Source organism: Corvus hawaiiensis, chromosome 2 (assembly GCF_020740725.1).
Source record: "Corvus hawaiiensis isolate bCorHaw1 chromosome 2, bCorHaw1.pri.cur, whole genome shotgun sequence".
NCBI lineage: Eukaryota > Metazoa > Chordata > Aves > Passeriformes > Corvidae > Corvus > Corvus hawaiiensis.
Window position 1 is genome coordinate 29,613,661 of NC_063214.1, and position 19,156 is coordinate 29,632,816.

The 19,156-nt window shown below is 40.1% G+C and overlaps 1 protein-coding gene across 2 annotated transcripts in view; it reads right to left on the minus strand.

Moving 5' to 3' along the window:
- Positions 1-16,641, minus strand: part of COL8A1 (collagen type VIII alpha 1 chain) — an 85,537-nt gene extending 68,896 nt beyond the window's left edge. For both annotated transcript variants that reach the window (XM_048294000.1, XM_048294001.1), the window contains exons 1-2: positions 16,537-16,641; positions 1,030-1,156 (exon numbers count right to left, since the gene is read on the minus strand). The gene's annotated coding sequence lies outside the window, so the exon portion shown is untranslated. The remainder of the gene's footprint in view (positions 1-1,029; positions 1,157-16,536) is intronic.
- Positions 16,642-19,156: the final 2,515 nt, after the last annotated feature.

Sequence of the window (19,156 nt, forward strand, 5' to 3'; positions counted from 1 at the left end):
CTTTAGGCAAACAACTTCTCAGTGGTCCAAAGTGCTGGCTTAGGAGATGGATAGGACAAAAATTGCTGAAAATATGTAAGAAATATGAAGCCTTGGGAAAAAAAATAATATTGGAGTATCATTTGTTTAACAGGCAGGCTTTAAATGACCTCCGTGTTCGTTACTGTTTTGTAATGGAATTTCATTACTTTGAAAGCAAATGTGGAGCCTGTGGCAGCTTTGTTGGATATATTTATAAGAATATATCTATCCTCTAGCTGATCTTCCTGTGCTCCTATCTCTGCATTTTGTTTCTTTTTATCTGAAGTGGTAATTTTATGACAACCCATTTAAATCTTTAGGATTCATGTTAATATACCATGAATGTTGTGCAATGCTATTAGGGCAATGGACAGAAAACTGATTGATTATTGATATGCCAGGAAAGGAAGAGATACTTTCTGAAAATCTTTTTTGCATAACTTAGTTCTGAAGTTAATTACATCTCTGCATTCTTATGGGTGAGCCTCAGAGCCACCTGCTTAGTTTGTATTTTTTGACTTAATTCTGCAGCTGAGTGCTTTCCTGTCTGCATCCTAAGCTACACGTTCCTGTAACACACTGTGCCTGCATCAGCCCTGTGCTGTGTGCAGTCCCTTTCTTGAGGGAAGACGTGACACGGTTCACCAGTGACTGGTGGGCTTTCAGAAAGGCTGTTTTCCTGCTGAGTGAGCCATGTTTATGAAGTAGGCCACTGTAGGGAAGCCCATCCCACTAAGCAGAAACTGATCTCAGTTTGTGTCCGAAAAGAAGTTGATGTCCTCGGCAAAGCCTCCCTCTCTCAGAATAATACCCTGACATCTTCTGCCTTTGTGAATGGAGAAGTTCTAATCTCTAGCTAGGGGTTAGCATTCTCATGTAGTTTCTACCCTTTGTCTGTGAAGATTTTTGACAAGATAGATCCTTTCCAATGGCAATATTTTTTCTCGGGACGTATTAATTGCATTGTTTCAGCATTAGACTTCTTCATTAATTATGGCAGAAAATTACCTCAATTTAATAGGAGAGTACTTCACTATACCAATTCTGATATCCAGGCTCAACATCCAGTAATGAAGAGATCGTAACAATGCCGAGTATCAAATTTGAAGGATTCTGACAATCTGCATTTTCTTTTCTAGAAAGAGAAAGAAGTAAGAATGTATGTTAATAGCCTTCAAAAAGGCAGGAGAGCAAAAAGATACTTTATACTTTACTTGAATAAATAAGCTACAGAGAGTTTATTTTTCTATTCTAATATTTTTTGATGTAAGGAGACGTTAATACATGAAATAAACATGAAACAGCCCAGGAAAATTGTGTTTAAAACTGTTGCTCAGGTTACAAAGACACCATGAAAGGCTCACATTTTGGTTTGTACTATTTTTATGAGTAGTATTGTCTGCATTCCTCCACTATGCTTTGGTGCAGCTCTGTAATTCACAGAAAACTATTTGTTATTTTCTCACTGGACTACTTTGTATATTACAAAGGATCATTATTTCTAGTTGTACACAGCTGATTTTTCTCTTCTCAAGAGCAGTCAGTTTCAAGCTTGGTCAGAATTTTGAACAAGCGAAAGCCGGAAAGATGAGAGAGAAAACTGAAATACTTCAAGGTACAGTGTAAACTCTGGTTTATCATAAAATACCAGACAACAAATTGCATCAACCAAAGCCTAAAACCAAAGTAGTTTTTCCCCTGCCTCATAAACAAGTAACAGTCGACAGCTCTGGAATGCACACTCCTCTCCCATGAAAACATTTTTCCGCTCTGCCTTTTCCAAAACTCAGAAGTTCAAAGCTAAACTACTACATGTTATAAAAGAACAAATTTACCATGACACTTAAACAAAGACATGAGTCAGTGTATTCAGATTTCTTGAGGGAGGAAGGAGTTATGTTTCTTGTTAAGGCAAGGTTTGCAGTAAAGAAGTTATTTTTATAGTTTTATATATCTCCTTATAATTATTTATTCACGCAGATGTTCTGTTTTACTGCACAGTTAAAGTTGTAATTCATGCCCTTTTTGTAATGGATATATTAACTGAGGTTTACAACATTTCTCCTCAGAAAGCAAAATATTAACATTCTCCTTAAACAACTGGGCAAATGCAATCACAGACATTAAGAAATTTGGTTCACTATTATTTGGGACATCCATGGCAGTCTGGGAACCTCAGCAGTTGCTCTTTACTCTGAAGAGTGCTACTTGTGTTCTTGGGAATGACACAAGTAAGGTGGCCAGCATACATGTTAACAGCAGAGACAAAATGAGATGGCTATGGACTGCTGTGGACAAAACAACTTATATCTGGAATAAAAAGCACGTGATTTTATGCCCTCTTAAACGTGAGATGTAGAACATAATAGACTAAGCAGCTGAATTGCTGTATGTAGTTTTTAAAGCTGTCTAGGAAACTTGGAACACCATTTCCATTTATTTGGAACAAGTGGCTGACTCATTTGTCTGCCTTGAAAAACCTCTACGACTGTTCCTGACTGAAATGAATATTCTGAAAGTCATTGCTTTTGTGAAACAGGAAAGAAGTACAGAAAGTCACAGAGCTCCTGTTAATACTGAGCCTCATTGAATGTAATATCGATTTGGAATATGTTAAAGGATGCAAACTTCTAGGTACTGTGGCAGCTTTAATGTGTTCACTCTTTCAAGCAGATTGATGTGGCCCAGTCTTGTCCTTTGTAGATACAAAATTTGGGGTAGCTAGGTCAAAGGTCTGCTCTAGATTCAGACCTTTGACACTGAATGTTATATTCAGTTATATTCAGTAGGATGGAACCAAAATCTGAAAATCCTTGAGCATGGAAAAAGCTGACATATCAAACTGTATCCAACAGCCTATGCACACCCATCAGGATTCAGTTTTCCTTTATTAATATATAAAGGTTTATTAGGTCAGTCTCTAAAAGCAGTGTTTAGCAACTGTAGAGACAACATGCTCAAATTGAGGAACACAATTTTTTTCCTTCAAATGCAATTTTTTTTTTGCCTGGCTGGTTGCTTTACCTATAGTCATAAGTTCTCTTTAGCCTTTTAAAAATACTATTATATTTCACAGGGGAATACGGGGAGGCTTTAATGCAGTTAATAGAAAGGGGGGTTTAAACTTTAACTTTCAAAATGGCAATGTTTTGGTTTTTCATTTGTCCATTTTAGAGGCCTTTAACAAACTGTACCATTGAATTTAATGTTGGTCATGAAGGAGATCGTCTGTGGCAAGTAACATTTCTAATAAGAGAGAAGTCACAGTCAGTTCTGTTGGATGCAGGCATATCACACTGGTGACAATGGCCAGAAGCACCAGCCAGCTAAAGAGGGGAACCTGCATTAAGTGGCCCGCTGGGTAGATGAACCATGTTTTGATAACCTTCGGAATAAGGACAAAGGTGAACTCTGAGAGACAATAAACTCATTTAATTTTCAGTCATCATGTGTTAAAACTTTCCAAGTCACTAAGAAAGCAACACCAGAATATAAATGTCATTGAGCAGTAGGGTGCAATTAGGAGGCAGTGCCTTGACAGAAAGAGAGCAGCTGATTGGTAACAGGCCAGTGGTAGCTGTGCTCCTGTGTGCAAACAAGGGTGAGAAGGGGTTCACTCCCCCCTTTCCCTGGAGCCAAGCACAGTCCTCACCTGTGCTGCTTTGTTTGGCTACATGGGCAACACAGGCAGCAATGCCTTACATGTTCTGCAGCAGTCAGAACCACAGTTTGGGCAAACTCGGTACCAAGCAGTGTGGTAAGGATCACACAGGGTAAATATGTATTCCCTTGGCCCTCGCTTCCACCTCCCGCGTTACGCAAGTGAGCGGGGAAGGGACTTTCACCAGAGGTTAGGAAAACTGTGATTTATAATAGTGGTGGCAGGTGCAACAGGGGAGATTGAGGGACCAAGGGAGCCAAGTATTTTAAGCATCTGTTATAGGCCTGTGCCAGATGCAGGATACCAGACAAGATGTGCCATTTGTCTGTTCTTGAATGGAATTTCCTATGTCCCTAATACCAAGCAAACTCTGTTTATTTATAATATAACTACTTCTGCTTTTGTAGAGATGATATACAGCACATTTCATCTTTTTACTTTCACAATGATATTTAAACACTTAGAAAGTTATTTATTTAGCTGTGTAAATTCAGTCAGGAGGGTTTTTGCTTTGTCATGGGTGGATCTGTAAAAGCTGGAAAACTACCCAGTTTAGGAAGGCTGCCTTGTGCAGTTTCCAGAAGTACAGTTTTCTCTAACACTTGTCTGGGTTAAAAATGGGACTCAGGTTCTTACAAGACCTGTGTCAGGCAGTGATTTCAAGTGATCATTTGCACAGCACAGAAAGAATAATAATTTGGGAAATGCTGACTGTTCTCTCCTGACAGTGGATTTTCTTCCAATTCTAAGTGATTATATTTAATAAGTAATTCCAATTATTTCCCAAAGGAATAAGCAGGAATTTCTAAGCAAAACATTTTCTCAGAAGATGTCAATTCAAAGCTACAGCTTCCTAGTGGAAATGCATGCATTGGTCGTAAAAGGAAATGCCTCCCATTTCTTGGAGTGCATTTCTTGACAAATTTTGACAGAAACACAGTCAATGAGACCAGTTATCTGTAGTTGATTATCCTACCTTTAAGTCTCTGTGCTACCTTGTTAATACAAAAGACATAAGCCACAAATTACATTTAAGACCAGGAGAAAAAGTCAGTGCTGATATATCTAGCTCTAAAAGGAAAATGGAACAGCCCCACTGTTCCAAGACCTGGACTCTAGAGTAAGCCAGTTGCACAGAAGAGTCCATCTTCTGCATATCAACCTTGATTACTGTCAGCACCCTTCCTGTCACCACTGGAATGCCTGTTTGCTGTTGCTCCAAAGGCACATCAGGCTGGACTGTCAAACCTCCCAGCCTTTTTCATGGGCCCTTTCTGGTACCTCTGCTCCAGCGTCGCATCTCCCAGTCCTTTACCAGCAAGCTGTGTCATGATTACCTCAATGCTCTCTGAACAAAGATCTTTCTTTGAACTGTTGCTAGATTTTGAATTTACAGGAGGTGACACCCAAGACAGACTTCTTGACCTGGGCCCTCAGTTGACCCTAGCTTTTACACTGAAATGCCTTGGTTTCTCTTGGACAGAACAAGAGAATTTAAAATAAACAAAAATCTGCAAGATGGAAAAAGTGAAAAGTTGTAGTGAGAAATTTACTAACACAACCATAAGGCCCACAAAATAACTAATCATAATCCAAGTTCCTCCACTGATAGTCCCTCTAACATTTTAGGTCACAAGGTACATCAAAGTATGTGCAGTTAACTGCCTGCATAAATGTGCTTCAGGAGCTCATCCCTTCCTGCCTCATTTGTTCTGTTTGTAAAGCTGTGGCTGTATTATTAGACTGCGGCAGTGCTCTGAAGTCCAGCTTCTGTCAAGATTTGTTGTTACAATAATTGCTGCAGCAGATGTCCAAAAAAAAAGCAGCCATTCACCAATCAAAGTACAACCACAGTCATCACTTGTGTTGTGTGCTATTGCAGGTATAGAACCAACAGAGCAGAAAAATGTTCACACTTGCTTCTAGATGTAATCCTCTGTCAGGAGAGTATCTCCCTTCCCCCCAAAGGTTTTTCCAGTACACTTTGCTGGTTTTAGCTGTAGCTAGAAAAGATACAGCTGCGTTTTTTGGCTTATACAGCTTGAGCTCAACATTCAGCAACAGCTTAGTCTGAGCTGTTTTACAAAACTATTTTTCTGTAAACATTTTCATTCAATAGTTACCATGCAATATCTATGCTCCCTTAAAACACACTAGTGACTGCGTGCCTTATCTTTGTATTGCCAAACTGGTCAGATACTTACTTGGGAGGTGGTCTGAAAGCTGGGGACAGAGGTGAAACAGAGAGCACTTAATGAAAGCTGGATTCTGACATGCAGTCCTGTGACAGACAGTCTGAAAAGCTGCTGCTGAGTGACACAGAGAGCAGCATCTCAACTGGCAGCTGAATGAGTATAGTCAGTTTGAAGAAGAATTTTTAAGTTAGCCTTTAGCTCATGGCTTTGGAAGCTGTCATTTGCAAATGGACCTCACACAAACAGAGCATAAAATAGAGGATCCAGGCTGGGGCTTGGGGGTTTTGCACACATTTACACTTTCAGGTACTCAGGTCCTTGCCTGAGGTTCAGGACAATCATAAATGTAGTTAAATCATGCCGTGTACAGAGGCTGCTTTAAGGACGCTGCTGCTTCCCACTGAGGTAAAGTCCGGCCAAGAATAGCATGTGTTTCCTCCTCTGCATCTAGCACAACTGCGGCTAAGTGGTTGCTTATGTTCAAAAATGAATGAAATATTCAATGAAAACAAGAATCTTCACTGACATGACCGCTGCTTCTTAATCGTTACACAGAATAGTGTTGTCTTGCCCAAGCGTGCCTGGCTCTCTACGAATAATGGAGACAGGACAGTGTTTGGATAGCTGCTGTTTTTCTGAAGAGTGAGGAGGGTGTGCCTGTTTTGGGGGCATGTTCACAAAAGTTTTAGCCCAGAAAGAAAGAGATACATCTGGAAAGAGCATAAATCAGGTTGCCAGACTCTGGCGCTGCTACTAGAAATAATTCTTTCTCAGGAAAGTACCAAAATGTGGCTGTCTGGTTTGCCCACAAGTATCCGGGCATTTTTCTTGGCAGGCATGGATACTGGCGGCTGTTTGGCATTTTGATTGCTGCCCCAACTAGTGTCTATTCTTTCTCTGCTGAAGATGGAAGAATACACTTGTGGTTAAATCACTGGCCTAGGGATTAGGCAAAGTGGGTTCTGCTCAGATTTTAGTCTTCATCCTTGGCCAGGTCACTTAAGCAAGAATTTTGAGAAGTGCTCAGCACCCACAAATGGGATCAGATTTTTCAAAAGCTTTCTGCCTCCACCGAGGCAGTGGCCTAGATGATCAAAGGAAATTCTTAGAAAATCTGGCTGCAAGTGTCACTGCGAGAGCTACTGGGTGCTGATCACTCATGAAAATCTGGTTCTCATTGAGGTGCCCGGATGGGAATCAAACTCTCCATCTCGCTCCCATGATGATGGGAAGACACTTGAGAATCTGGCCAGGAGCAATCTCTGGAAATGCTACACTAGCAACTTTCTCTGTGCCTCAATTTCCTCTAAAATGAGAATGATGTTGCCAGGGTTCTTGTAAGGATAAATTTATTAACCTGCTGTGTGTGAGGTTCTTGGATGCTTCTGCAGCCAGAAGAGGGAGGTGAAGCATTTGTAGCATAGTATCTTTCCAGACATACCAATCATCTGCATAAACAGGAGTGTGTTAAAGTGACTGGAGCAAGAGTCCAGGAGTCAGCTTTGCTCTGTGTATAATTTACAAGCCTTCAAGTTCAGGAGCTGCCGCTCTGTGTCTCAAGCCCTTGATCACGATTCAGGGCTTCACCATGCTAGGGGGTGTAACATACAGATCAAAAGGACTCAGCCTTAAAAACCCTTGTGCTGAACAAAGTGGGGCCAGGAGAATACATTGTTAAGAAATGATGAAGCTGTTCCGTTCAGCTGTTTGCCCTCTGAACTCCCTGCCTGTTGAGTACAGTAGTTTTATAATTTTCTTTCCTCACATGATATTTCTTTCCTCACATCCCACCCAAGTATTTGGTATTTCTGGGGGGAGTTTTGAGGGTTTAGAATTTTAACTCTACAGGACTGGTTACTCTTCCTATACTAGATACCCACATACAGTTGTATCTTTTGCAGGTGGGTTTTTGGATTTTAAGACCCAAGAACATTAACTTCAAAATGGACCTTTTTTCCTCCCCTTTCTCCTTTCTCCTTTTTTTTCCTCCTTTCTCCTTTTTTAAAACTCACAGTGGCTTCAGTTTTGCCTCCAGATGTGGAAATCTGAAAGGTCCTGAACCTCCTGTAGTGTGTGCTGGAGCAGCCTTCCTTCTCTTTCTGAGCAGCTGCCCCTCACATGATGTGACATTTTCTTTCCAGCTGAGAGTGGAGCCCCCCCCCTTCAGCCTCCCTCATTTTTGGCCTTCCAGCACTGTCGGCATCTGTGCGAGCTAATGCTGCCCAGATCCTTCTCCAAGGGGCACCGAGGGCTGGCACGCAGAAGCAGAGCCCCCAGGCTATATCTCTGAAACCCAAGAAACCTCAAATGCATTGTGTTTCCGTAAATGCTCCTCAGCTGACTGGGCTGTGGGGAGCTTCTGCTCTCCTCAACCCTTGCCTCTCCTTTGGGAATGGGAGGCGCAGGTTGTAAATGAATTTTCTGACTGCCCCGTGCAGAAATGGCTCTGACATCAGAATGTGAGGGAACCACAACCACCACATGAGGCCAGGGGGGCCCAGCCTGACTGACGAGGGGCCCCGAGCCGGGGCCATGCTTGGGCTGGCACTTCCCTCGCCACAGCCTGGTGAGGGCAAGATGTCACCACAGCCTGGTGAGGAGGAGCTGTCACCACAGCCTGGTGAGGGTGAGATGTCACCACCTCGCTGGGCCATGGCAGCTTTCCTTAGGACCGTGTTACTGGCAGGTAATGGCCATGGAGCAGGGTGGAGCCCTCAGGGTGCCCTGCGGTTTGGCTTTGTTTACAACTCCATTGTCGCTAAATGCAATCCGCTTGTTGCAAAACGTGGAATATGTAATATTTTCCCAAGAAAGGATGCTCTTTAATGTTTGATCTTTGTATACTTTCAAGCTTGATCAACAAGAAGGGAGATTTAATCCACGAAACAGAGAGCAGCTAAGAAGTAAGCTCTAAGTGATGTCCAGGGGATAGAAATCTAATTACTTGTTGGTAGAATTGTTGGCCTTGTTAAGGTTTAGGCCTTGATGTTTAGGTTTAGGCCTTGACATGCTTCTGTGATCTTAGAGCTGGGGGAAGGTTAACAAAGCTTGGGAAGAAGGATGCCCACTGATAGTGGACACAAAGAATGCAGAATTTACAGAATGCAGACACAAGCCCCTGCTATCTCGAAAGCTTTTGGGCATTAGGTACAACATTTTGTGTTTTCCCGAAGCCTCAACTTAGAAGCAGTTGAGAGGGCAAAAATATTTCTCATCATCTCTGGTGGCAGAGAAGGAGAAGCCAGGAAGGAAGGGTTGCACCCTGAGCTGAGGTCTGTCATGCTGAGTGCCCCCACAAAGTCCCATGTTACTTCCTCAGTCAGCTTCAGGTTTGGGGAGAATTGCAGGAGCAGCTCTCGGTCTCAGATGCAGTCATTATTTTGAAGGATAAGGCTGTGTGTATGTTGTGAATGTACATCAAGCTAAAATTCCAGCTCTTGAAACGAGCTTGACAAATGGAGCATTGAAAATATAATAGGTTTCTGTTTGCTTATTTTGAAATACTTGTTTTCATGAGATAAGCAGTTAATAGTTCGAAGCACATGTAGCAGAGAAAATGTCTTTGAGCAGTCACAGATTGAATTTATTTTGCCTGTCAGTCCTTTTGTATTGAGTTCTTGACAGTGTTTAGCATAGGAGTGAGAGATGTGATGTTGAAAATAGGGTATTTCGAAGAATAATATGAAATATTCATTGTAAGTGAATTCTAAACTCAGTGAAAAAAACTCAGTTTTTGTGCTTGAAATTTGAATCGGAGAGCTGTCTTGTCCTGACTGTGGAACAGAAATAATCCAAAAGAATCACATGCCAGAACTAGCCACCACTGCTTGGATTTTAGACGCTGAGTATTTGCAGCTAGTTGCTTAAGAGCAATCTAAAATGAAAATGGAATGAAGGTGACATTACAAAACATAGCTGAGACAAATGGATTTCCTTTAACCTACAATTTAAAAGCCATCTGATAATTCTATACCAGTGCATAAATGTAAAAAAAAAAATCACTCCTGCAAATTACTCTTTAATCAGGTACGAGGACTGAATGTTACACATAGAGTTTTCTGTATGACCAATGTTTTTAACTGAGACTAGTAATGCAAGCTTAGGGAACAATCCTAAAATGTTTTCCATGTTTCCTTATGTAATAAGTTATGCTCAGATATCTGAAAAATAGTAATAGTCTAGTCTGCAGGAGTTCCTAAGCATAAAAACTAAAAAAAAAAAAAGTCCTTGCAGTGGCAGCTTGGACTGGACTGCATGGAACTCCTAAATTTAGGTAGGGTGGCTGAACTGGAGGAGAGCAGGAATTCCTGTTACAGAGAGAGAATGTCCAACTATGGCACCACTTTCTTCTGTGGAAGACAGAAACTGCTGCTGCCTTTGCACCTATATGAACATAGAACAAGACAGTCTGGAGATCTTACTGCCTGGCTTTGCATGCAGCTTGTGTGCACAGCAGGAGCTCAGTTCGTCATGAATGCCTTCAGCCTTCACTGCAGTGTATTTTTTGAGCTATTCATCCATAAGGCTGGGATAAGATGGGACAGAATCCTTCCAGTGGTTAATTCACTTAGGGAATTGCTACTTAATAAATAGGCAGGGTAGCTCTTCTGCACTAACACTCACCCGGTGAATTGCACATTAAAGTACTGAGGCTTGTCCAGCAACCTACAGCAGCATGTCACAAGGTGTACCCACAACAAATATTGCAGTCCTGGAAAATCTTCAATTAGAGCCTAATAATGATTACAGCCTTTTTTGAAAGCACATCTGGATTTTGCTAAGCTCTGCCCACCTTCAGCAAAAGTCTGTCCATTCATTGGAGGGCTTGTGTTCTGTTTCAATGTTCTTTTCTTTTTTTTACCCTGAGTTAACCAGAACTTGGCTTTGATCCTTTAAATCCTTCTCCCTATCAATTCAGCAACCACAGAGGCAGTTTATTACTGAAAAGAAATCTAAGAATCAGTTTTGGCCAGCATTGTCTTGGAAAGTTCATTTTATTAACATGGTTTTGGTTTTATTTCAAAAACACTTTGACAAGCACTGACATTTTTGGAACCAGTAAAGCACAAGAGACTTACTCCTAAAGGCCTAAGCTTTGCATTTTTCTGCAGCAAACAATGTGATGTGCTACTACGGTAAATTCAATTCAAGCCACTGACTGAAAGGAAATAAGTACTGAACACTGTCTTTTTTTCCCCTTCATTTTCTAAAATATGTTTTGTGTGAATGTTAGTGCTTGTGAGATACACTTCCTTAACTACTCTTCGCTTATTTGCTTTTTATCTATAGTGAAGGTGACAGATCTATCAGTGCTGGCAACATAAACTTTCCTCGCACGCCTGCTTTTATTGCTCAGCTTTGACCTAAAGCAGCTACCTCTTGACTTTTTGCTGAGATTTGCCAACAAGTGTCCCAGCTGTGTGTTTTGCATTAATATCCATCCAACTGAGAGTTCAACTAAGATCACCTACTTCATTTAAAAAGAAATACTGGGAAATACCCGAACCCTTGGTTTTTTGGTGTTTTTTTTTTTTGTTGTTGTTGTTGTTGTTGTTGTTTTTTGGGTTTTTTTGTTGTTGCTGCTTTTCTTTAAGGCAAGCTGAAAGAGAATTTCTGGTCTCCAAGCTATGTAAAGACTCTTTTTCTGATACTATGCATTCACTGGAACTCTATGTGTGGTGGGAAGAACGGAAGGGCAGAACAGAGGTGAGTTATGTGCTGGCATAAGCAGACTTGACAGCTAGATTTCTTTAGTGGTAAACTGATTATCTTTGGTTTGTGTGTCCCTGGGGTTGTGCCACCTTCCATTCTGTCCCTTTGAAAACTATGTCAAGTAAGAGAGAGGCAAAGTAAGCACCTCCATTTCAGAGAGTATGTATTACATACATGTGTTGTTGCTTCATATAATAAGAGTGGGTTTTGTTAGAAACTTGTTCAGCTCTCCAGAATTTTCAGTTGCAAAAATGGTCAAATGCTTTGCTTGAAGTTCCCTATGCAAATCCACAGTGTGCTACTGTCAACTTCTTACTTTCAGAGTGAAGAATGCTGCATTATGTTGGTCTGGAAAGAGTGGTTGCTTTTTTAGTTAGCAGGAAACATGTGGTGCAGATGTTTCAAAGTTCTGGCTTTTAATATACCTTTGATATCTACTATGTCAAGCTGTTAGTTTTGACTCATTCTCCCTTTAATGGGGTAGGTTTTATGTATCCTATATGTTGCCATGATAGATTCCTAGGAGCTGAAGTAAACTGGCATAGCTGATCCAGGAGTTTGTGATTTTTAGTGCTGTGGATATTTATTTAAAACAAAAACTCTTTCTTAAGTTTGCAGTACGGTTTTTTTTTTTTCATCTCAGCTTTATTTCAAAGTGACTGCATAAATTTTATGACCTGTTTCTCCAGTTGTATAACCAGGTTACATAGGCCTTTTCCTACACGAATGGAAACGAATAGAAAAAGACGTTCCTTTTCTAACTTGTTCTGTGGTGGGGTTTTCTGTTAGTTTTGCTTTGGTTTTTTTTTGAAGGTTGGAGTGTTCTTTTTGGTACTCTTTACTTCTTACTTGCAAATGTGAAGTTCACAGAAGCTGACATTCTGAAGTGTTACACTTCAGGATTGCCAAGAATATTTGCACTAACTGCCCAGATATCTCTAAACTGAGTGCAATGAACGCACACACACACTTTTCCTGAAGAGGTGGAAACAGCAAGGTGTGCATATGATGCAGAACAGAACAAATCTCTAACTGTGTAGAATTATGAATGGCATAGCTGCTAGCATGCTTCTCAAATCCAAAGTGGGAAGTTTCTTACCTACCAGGAAGTCCGTATTATTTTTGAGTGCCCTCATGTTGAACTCAGTGTGGTTGTTGATGAGACCCCATAAAGAATGATGTCCACAGACGTGCACAGACACCACAGTCATCAGTTAACCACAGGCTCCCCACACTGGGAATAGAACCTCAGACCTTCGCCTCCGCAAACACAGCTGCTCATCTGGCCTGGGCTTTGTAGCCAGCAGAGGGAACTGATAAACACTCTCATAGGGCTGCTTTCTGTGTTTTTTCAAACCAAGAGAGGGCACTGATTCTCACTCCTTTTGAAAAGGGTCCATTTAATGTCACCCCTCAACAGTTTTACCTGCCATTCAGGAAGCAACAAACTTATATTGATCTTGCTTTTGCTGTAAAATATGGACTTGCATGAAGTTCTAATCACCTAAAAATGTCCCAAGACTGAATAGTGGTATTAATTCCCTGCAGTGCAATTATGAGACATTAAATTCATTACACATCAAGACAATTACAGAAACACATCCAACATTTCAGGAGTGCAGGGAGAGCAAGCATAGTTGTTTACTGGTAAGTACAGAGAATAGGCACAGTTATTGCTCAAGACCCACAAAAGGCTTCAGAACCAGGACTCATCGTTATCTTTTTGAACATATACAGCTCCACAACTTTCGCTGGGATTTCTGTTTGCAGAGGGAAAGCCAGAAAAAAGGCAACAACACTTACACAAAACTCTAGAAAGTGTAAGTGGCAAAAAAAAGAAACCTTTGTACAGTTAAGTACAGCTGTTTGCTGTTTTTTTAACAGGAAGAACAAACCACCCCTAATGTTTTTGTCTTGTCTTGTTCCTCACTACACCACCTCCACTGAACCATTGCTCTTTTAGAAACATGACAGTAGTGAAAATTAAGAATTATCTCCCTGTAGAAGGAAAGAACCCACAGCTTACAAAAATCAGATCAGTCAGATGTTGCCCATAATTTCTGGTCCATAGCAGTGGATCTCTGCTTCCTCAGCCTGCCAAGAGTGGGTTGGTCTCCTTTAACCACAGAGTGTAAGAAAGAGATGAGCATTTGTTTATTTGTTCAATTGTTTATTTACTCCATCCAAGAACGATTTATTTGTAAATCCTGTTAAGGTGTTTGTAAAGGGTCTCAGAAGTTTGAAAGTGTTAGGAGTAAATGCCCTTTCTCAAGATTTGTCACTGGAATGTTCAGCCCTAAAAAGTCATGCAAAGACAGAGCAGCTACAAAGGGGTGGACTTCATAAGGCTGAATACAAAATGAAGTATGGGATTAAAGTGCTGGCCTGGAAACCAGAGGAGCTAAATCTGACACTACCATGAATTTTCACTGTGACCATGAGTAAAATATTTTATATATTTAGTGACAGCATGGCCAGGAGAGAACATAATCTCACCCTACAGAGAGGTGTGAAAACAAATTCCTGTAGGTAAGAATTTCTCACAAGCAGTGGTAGTGGCAGAACTATGCATAGATAAGCAGACAGCGATACGTTTATCCTCTGTTTCTATGTATCTAGTCTAGCACTTTAGACAGCACTGGGAGTTACACTAGTGGCTTAAGTAGATATTACTGCCCTAAATAAACACCTAAAAAACCTAAGCATAACTGCCAGGAAAAGTGGCTTAGCATCCCTGCTTAACACTTAACTGGTCTGTGGCTGAAAAAATTAATATAGTCTCTTTATCTTTATAATTTTTAAATGTTATGATCATTACTCAAAAATTCTGAATTCCTTGTTCTCCCAGTGAGTCCCCTTTTCTTCCTTTAATTCAGGCTGCAGCATTACTTTTAAATTGCAGTATTTTTATTTTAATATCAGTGTGCTTTGATCTTGTAAAAAGGAGTTTCAGATCAGCACAGAGCTCAATAAATGCCTTCCTTGTCATCTGAGTTCTCTTGGAGACCTGCTGGGTGCAGTTTCCCTTCATCCCCTGCTGCAAAGTGATGCTAAGCTGAATTATCTACTCAGCCTAAGAGAGAAATTGCTCAGAGGAGATTCTGCTCTAAATTAGATTAATTCCTTTGAATAGAGTTTTCTTAATACGTCCTGCAATCCATTTTTCAAATGCCAAAACATTACGTTTCACAGCAGGCTTTAATAAAAGGTATTTTGTTATATACACATTTCCTGTGGCAAATGCATTATTTATTTTTTTTCCCACGAAATCTTTTCTATTAAAATTCTTGATTTATCCGATAGAGTAAAATTCTGTGTGAACAAATGAGATTTTACTGCCGCACTGTAGACCTAAATTCTGTATGCATTGAACTTATAATCACATATCTGTGTTTTGGAACGGGTGTTTTTGGAAAGGGGAGGTTTGCTGTAAAAATCAGTTGTTAACTAAGAAATAAAATTTTTTAGGTCAGAGTTAGTGCCAGTTATGAGGAAAACCATTGGGCTCTATTCCTGTCTTCCATGGGCAATTGATATGAACTACCTGGATGTAAAAACAGCTTGACTGTAAGTTTGCTATAGAAAGCACTGTACTTTGTTTTTTGAATAGTTCAATTTATTTGGGTTTTGGATTTTTGTTGTTTGGGTTTTTTTAAAGATACTTATGTAATCTTGCAGGCAAGTAGCTGAAGGCAATGTTTTCCTTTCCCCACTAGTTAGAATAGATAGCATATAAAATACAGAAAAAAATCTTAGATACAGTATGCAGAAAAGGCTACTTTGAGCAGAGTTCTGCTGTTATACAGTGCTATAGCTTAAAATATTGCAGCTAATGTGAGTACGGTTAGATGTGGACGTAATTCTTTTTTAGAGAAGACTTTCTATTTTTAAAGACCAAAAAAGGCAATTAGACATTAAGAAGAGAATATCACTATTTAACTGAAGAATGTATTATGTATTTACAGTGTTAACTGCTTGCTTTTGGTAGCTCATGCTTTCCTTCCTCTCTGAGCACTGGAGAGAGGCATTCTAGGATTAGGATTTCTGTGGTGGAATTTCTTTAAACAGGTGACTGACTGTGTGTTAAAAGTGCACTGACTCACACAACGTAAGAAACTGCTACTGGTCAGTAATAGATTCATCTCTGTGAGGATGGATAGATGCACAGATGGGAATGCAAATACAGTTTTGGAACCACTTTTAAATGTTTTAACTGTTCAGTAGCTATCTCTGAGGCACTTAACTATTCCTTCCTCTAATGCTAGAAATGCCTATCTAGGAAAACTGTAGATAAAATATAAACAAGCTGATCTAAAAGTTTCATAGAGACACAAGGTCTGTGTGAACAGAACTTTGCTTGTAAAATATGTACTTTAAGCATATTTGGTACCAGATAATGAATTCCATCAGTCTTATTACTGTGCTTCTGTGAGGGCTTAAGTTCCATCACACTTTTTTTAAAGGCAATGAAACCTGTGAAGATGCACTTCAGTCCCATGATTGTCTCAACCTGGCTAGTAAATGGTATTAGCAATAAAACCCAGCTCCTTCCTTAAATTAGCACTAAGCATTGTCTTTTTCTCAAACAGAATTTAAGGAAGCTTTACAGTGATATTTTTTGATAACTTTGACTGGACTGAGAAGGAGACTATTAAGAGGGATAATAAATTGTTATAATTGGTCTGGATATACTAATCTCTTCAAAATCAATCAGAAAGGGAGAGAAGACCTTTTCCCAGCCACAGTGTTTCCCAGTGAGATCTGTTTTTATTTCATTGCTAAAACAACAGACTGTTACTAACTTAAATGTCAGATGACACTACATCTGAAAAAAAAAAAAAGGCGGGGGGGAGCCAGCACCACCCAGCAAGGCAGTGCTAGAGTTCACATTAAGACTTCCTCACAATAGCTGGTTAGAACAGAAACCTGAAGTAGCAGTAATCTTACCTTGAGTACACAAGATCCAAGGAGAGAAGATCACTGGCTCAAAACAGTGGAGGACTGAGAAAGTGCTCTGATCTGCTGCTGGTAGCATGCACTTGGCTTTTATGTGCAGGTGGGAGGAGCTGCTCCCTACGGTAGGTGGGCAGTGAGGATAGCAGGCAGACAGCCTTCAGAAGGCATTGTAGAGTAGGTTTTTGCTCTTTGGGGACAGACAGAGGGAGGAAAAGCAAGCTGGATGGCATTTACATGAGAAATAGTGTTGGATTTATTTGCTGGTTGGGTTGTTTTTTTTCTGTATATCTGTAGTTAGCTAAAGATTTTCTACTGTATTTATTTTTCTAATTCTGAATCTCTGAATTATTCCAGTTGTAGTTACAATGTTACTAGGTCTCACTTTGTCCTTTGGGAGGATTTTTGTAGCAGTGAGATACTAATGCAAAGTCTTTATCAGAAAGGTCAGTGTTAAAAGGCATAGCTATGAAGAATCAGCCCCTTGATCTTTGAAGTTGTCTGTTTTCTCAGGGATTGAACTTCCTTTATATTCCAAATGTCTACTACATCTCAGCTCCGGAACCCTCCTAAGTTTCTTTTTTGCTGAGCCACACAGCTTTTTCTTGACACAGCTGTAACATGTTCCATCTACACACTGACTTTCTAGCAGTTTAGTTCAGAGCAGTTTTATTGTTCGCTGTGTTTGAGTTCTAAACAATTTTCCCAACTGGTATTCTCAAAAGGCAAATGTAGCCAAAAAGACAAACCAGTAGGAATATGCATTCCTGGTGGTTTCTGTGTAAAATCATTCATTGTTCATTTTAACTCATTCATTGCTTTCCACTCAGAAGAGTTGATGGCACAAATTCCAGACACTGGCTCCTGCAGGTGAAACAGTTGTACCCATCTCAAATACACTAATTCTCTATTTCCACATCTTTCTGCATGAGGCATCTGGGCCTGCATTATTTTCCATAATACACGAGTAAATCCTGTGTCATATTGGAACATGTAGTGAGTGGAGAAAGCTGGAAAGATAGAACAGGAAGGGGGGAGCAGTAGTGTGCAATTAAGGGAGATTCTAGAAGTGCATCCTGACTTAAAATCTGGGAAGGACCAGGCAGAAAAATGAATGAGTATCTTAGTTACAGAGTTGAGATAAGTGAGTTTGTTGCAGAGCTTGTGGAGATGAGATACGATATCTACTGCATCTTTCACAAAAAGGCCAAACTGATAACTGGTTAAGGAGTTATACTTTTTTTTTTAATTAAAAAAAGCAGTACTGAGTGAGTTGATCAGAATATTCTTAGTTACATACGACTTGATTTGGTCCTGTCTTTTTAGAAAAAGGCTTACAAGTCAAGCACCCATCAACTTGGATGACAGTGTTATGTAACAAAAGAAGCTGCATAACCGTGGTGATGTAGCCTCTGCGATTTGGAATCATCAAGCTGAAAAGGATTGGTTAAATTGCTAGTATTTCTCATAGGTATTGATTTGCTGTTCGCTAGGGCATTTTCTACATTATTGCAACTAATTGGGAAAAGAATTCATGTTATTTTGTTATTTCTGCAGCACTCAAAGTATTTTTACAGTTCTCATTAAGGAATGAGTTTCTGCTGTGAAGAGATTACAGCATGCTTTTAGGAAGGCTACAAGAAGTAATTAAAAAATGGGAATAGGGAAAGAAAGGGTACCACTCACTGCAATAAGCTTATGTAATTAGTTCAGTTATGGCACCTGGTAGTAGTTCAACTGACTAAATGATGTACATAAAGCGGAATTCTACTCAGCTAGCATCTAAATAATCAGATGATTTTGTACTTGGACAAATCTAGGTTGAGAATTTTCAGAAATTAGAGAGTAAATAGGTACCCATGTCCTTATGTGATGATTAAACTGCTCTGCTCTCTCAAAATTGCTCAGCTTTCTGTAGGCCCCTTCTAAAAATCAGTGCATACTTCTATAAACTCCATACCTTCAAGAGATCAAGTTCTCTTTTTTATTTTCTTGGGAAGAAAAGTTTAAATGTAAAGGACTAGCTGTATGTTGATATATTCTTGTTTGTTTTTTTTAACTCCTGACCATAAGCTGCAGGTGCTAAGCACCACTTCAATTCTCAGAAGTGAGTCAGTACTCTTCCCTACTCCATGGGTTGTGTGCACTGGTCACGTGTCCTACTGTACTGCAGACTCAAGGATAGCCTTACCTTTTAATACTTCTAGAAGAGAATAATTAAAGAAGTTTTCCTTATCTCCTTCCTTTGGGAACTCTTAAAGCACTTTACAAGTGTTTAATAGACCTACCAACACGTAACATGGATAGAAAGTATTAGACCTATATTAATGATTATTAAAGCACCATCATGATGCAATTATATGGAGGATTACCTGATGAGGTTACAACATTATGCAGAGACTTCGTAGAATTATTAATATTAATTCTCTGAGTTGGAAGGGACACACAAGGATCATCAAAGACCTACTCCTGGCCCCACACTCCCATGAGTCACACCATGTACCTGAGAGCATTGTCCACACACTCCTTTAGCTCTGGCAGGCTTGGTGCTGTGACCACTCCTTGCGGAGCCTGTTCCAGTGCCCAACAACCCTCTGGGTGAAGAACCTTTTCC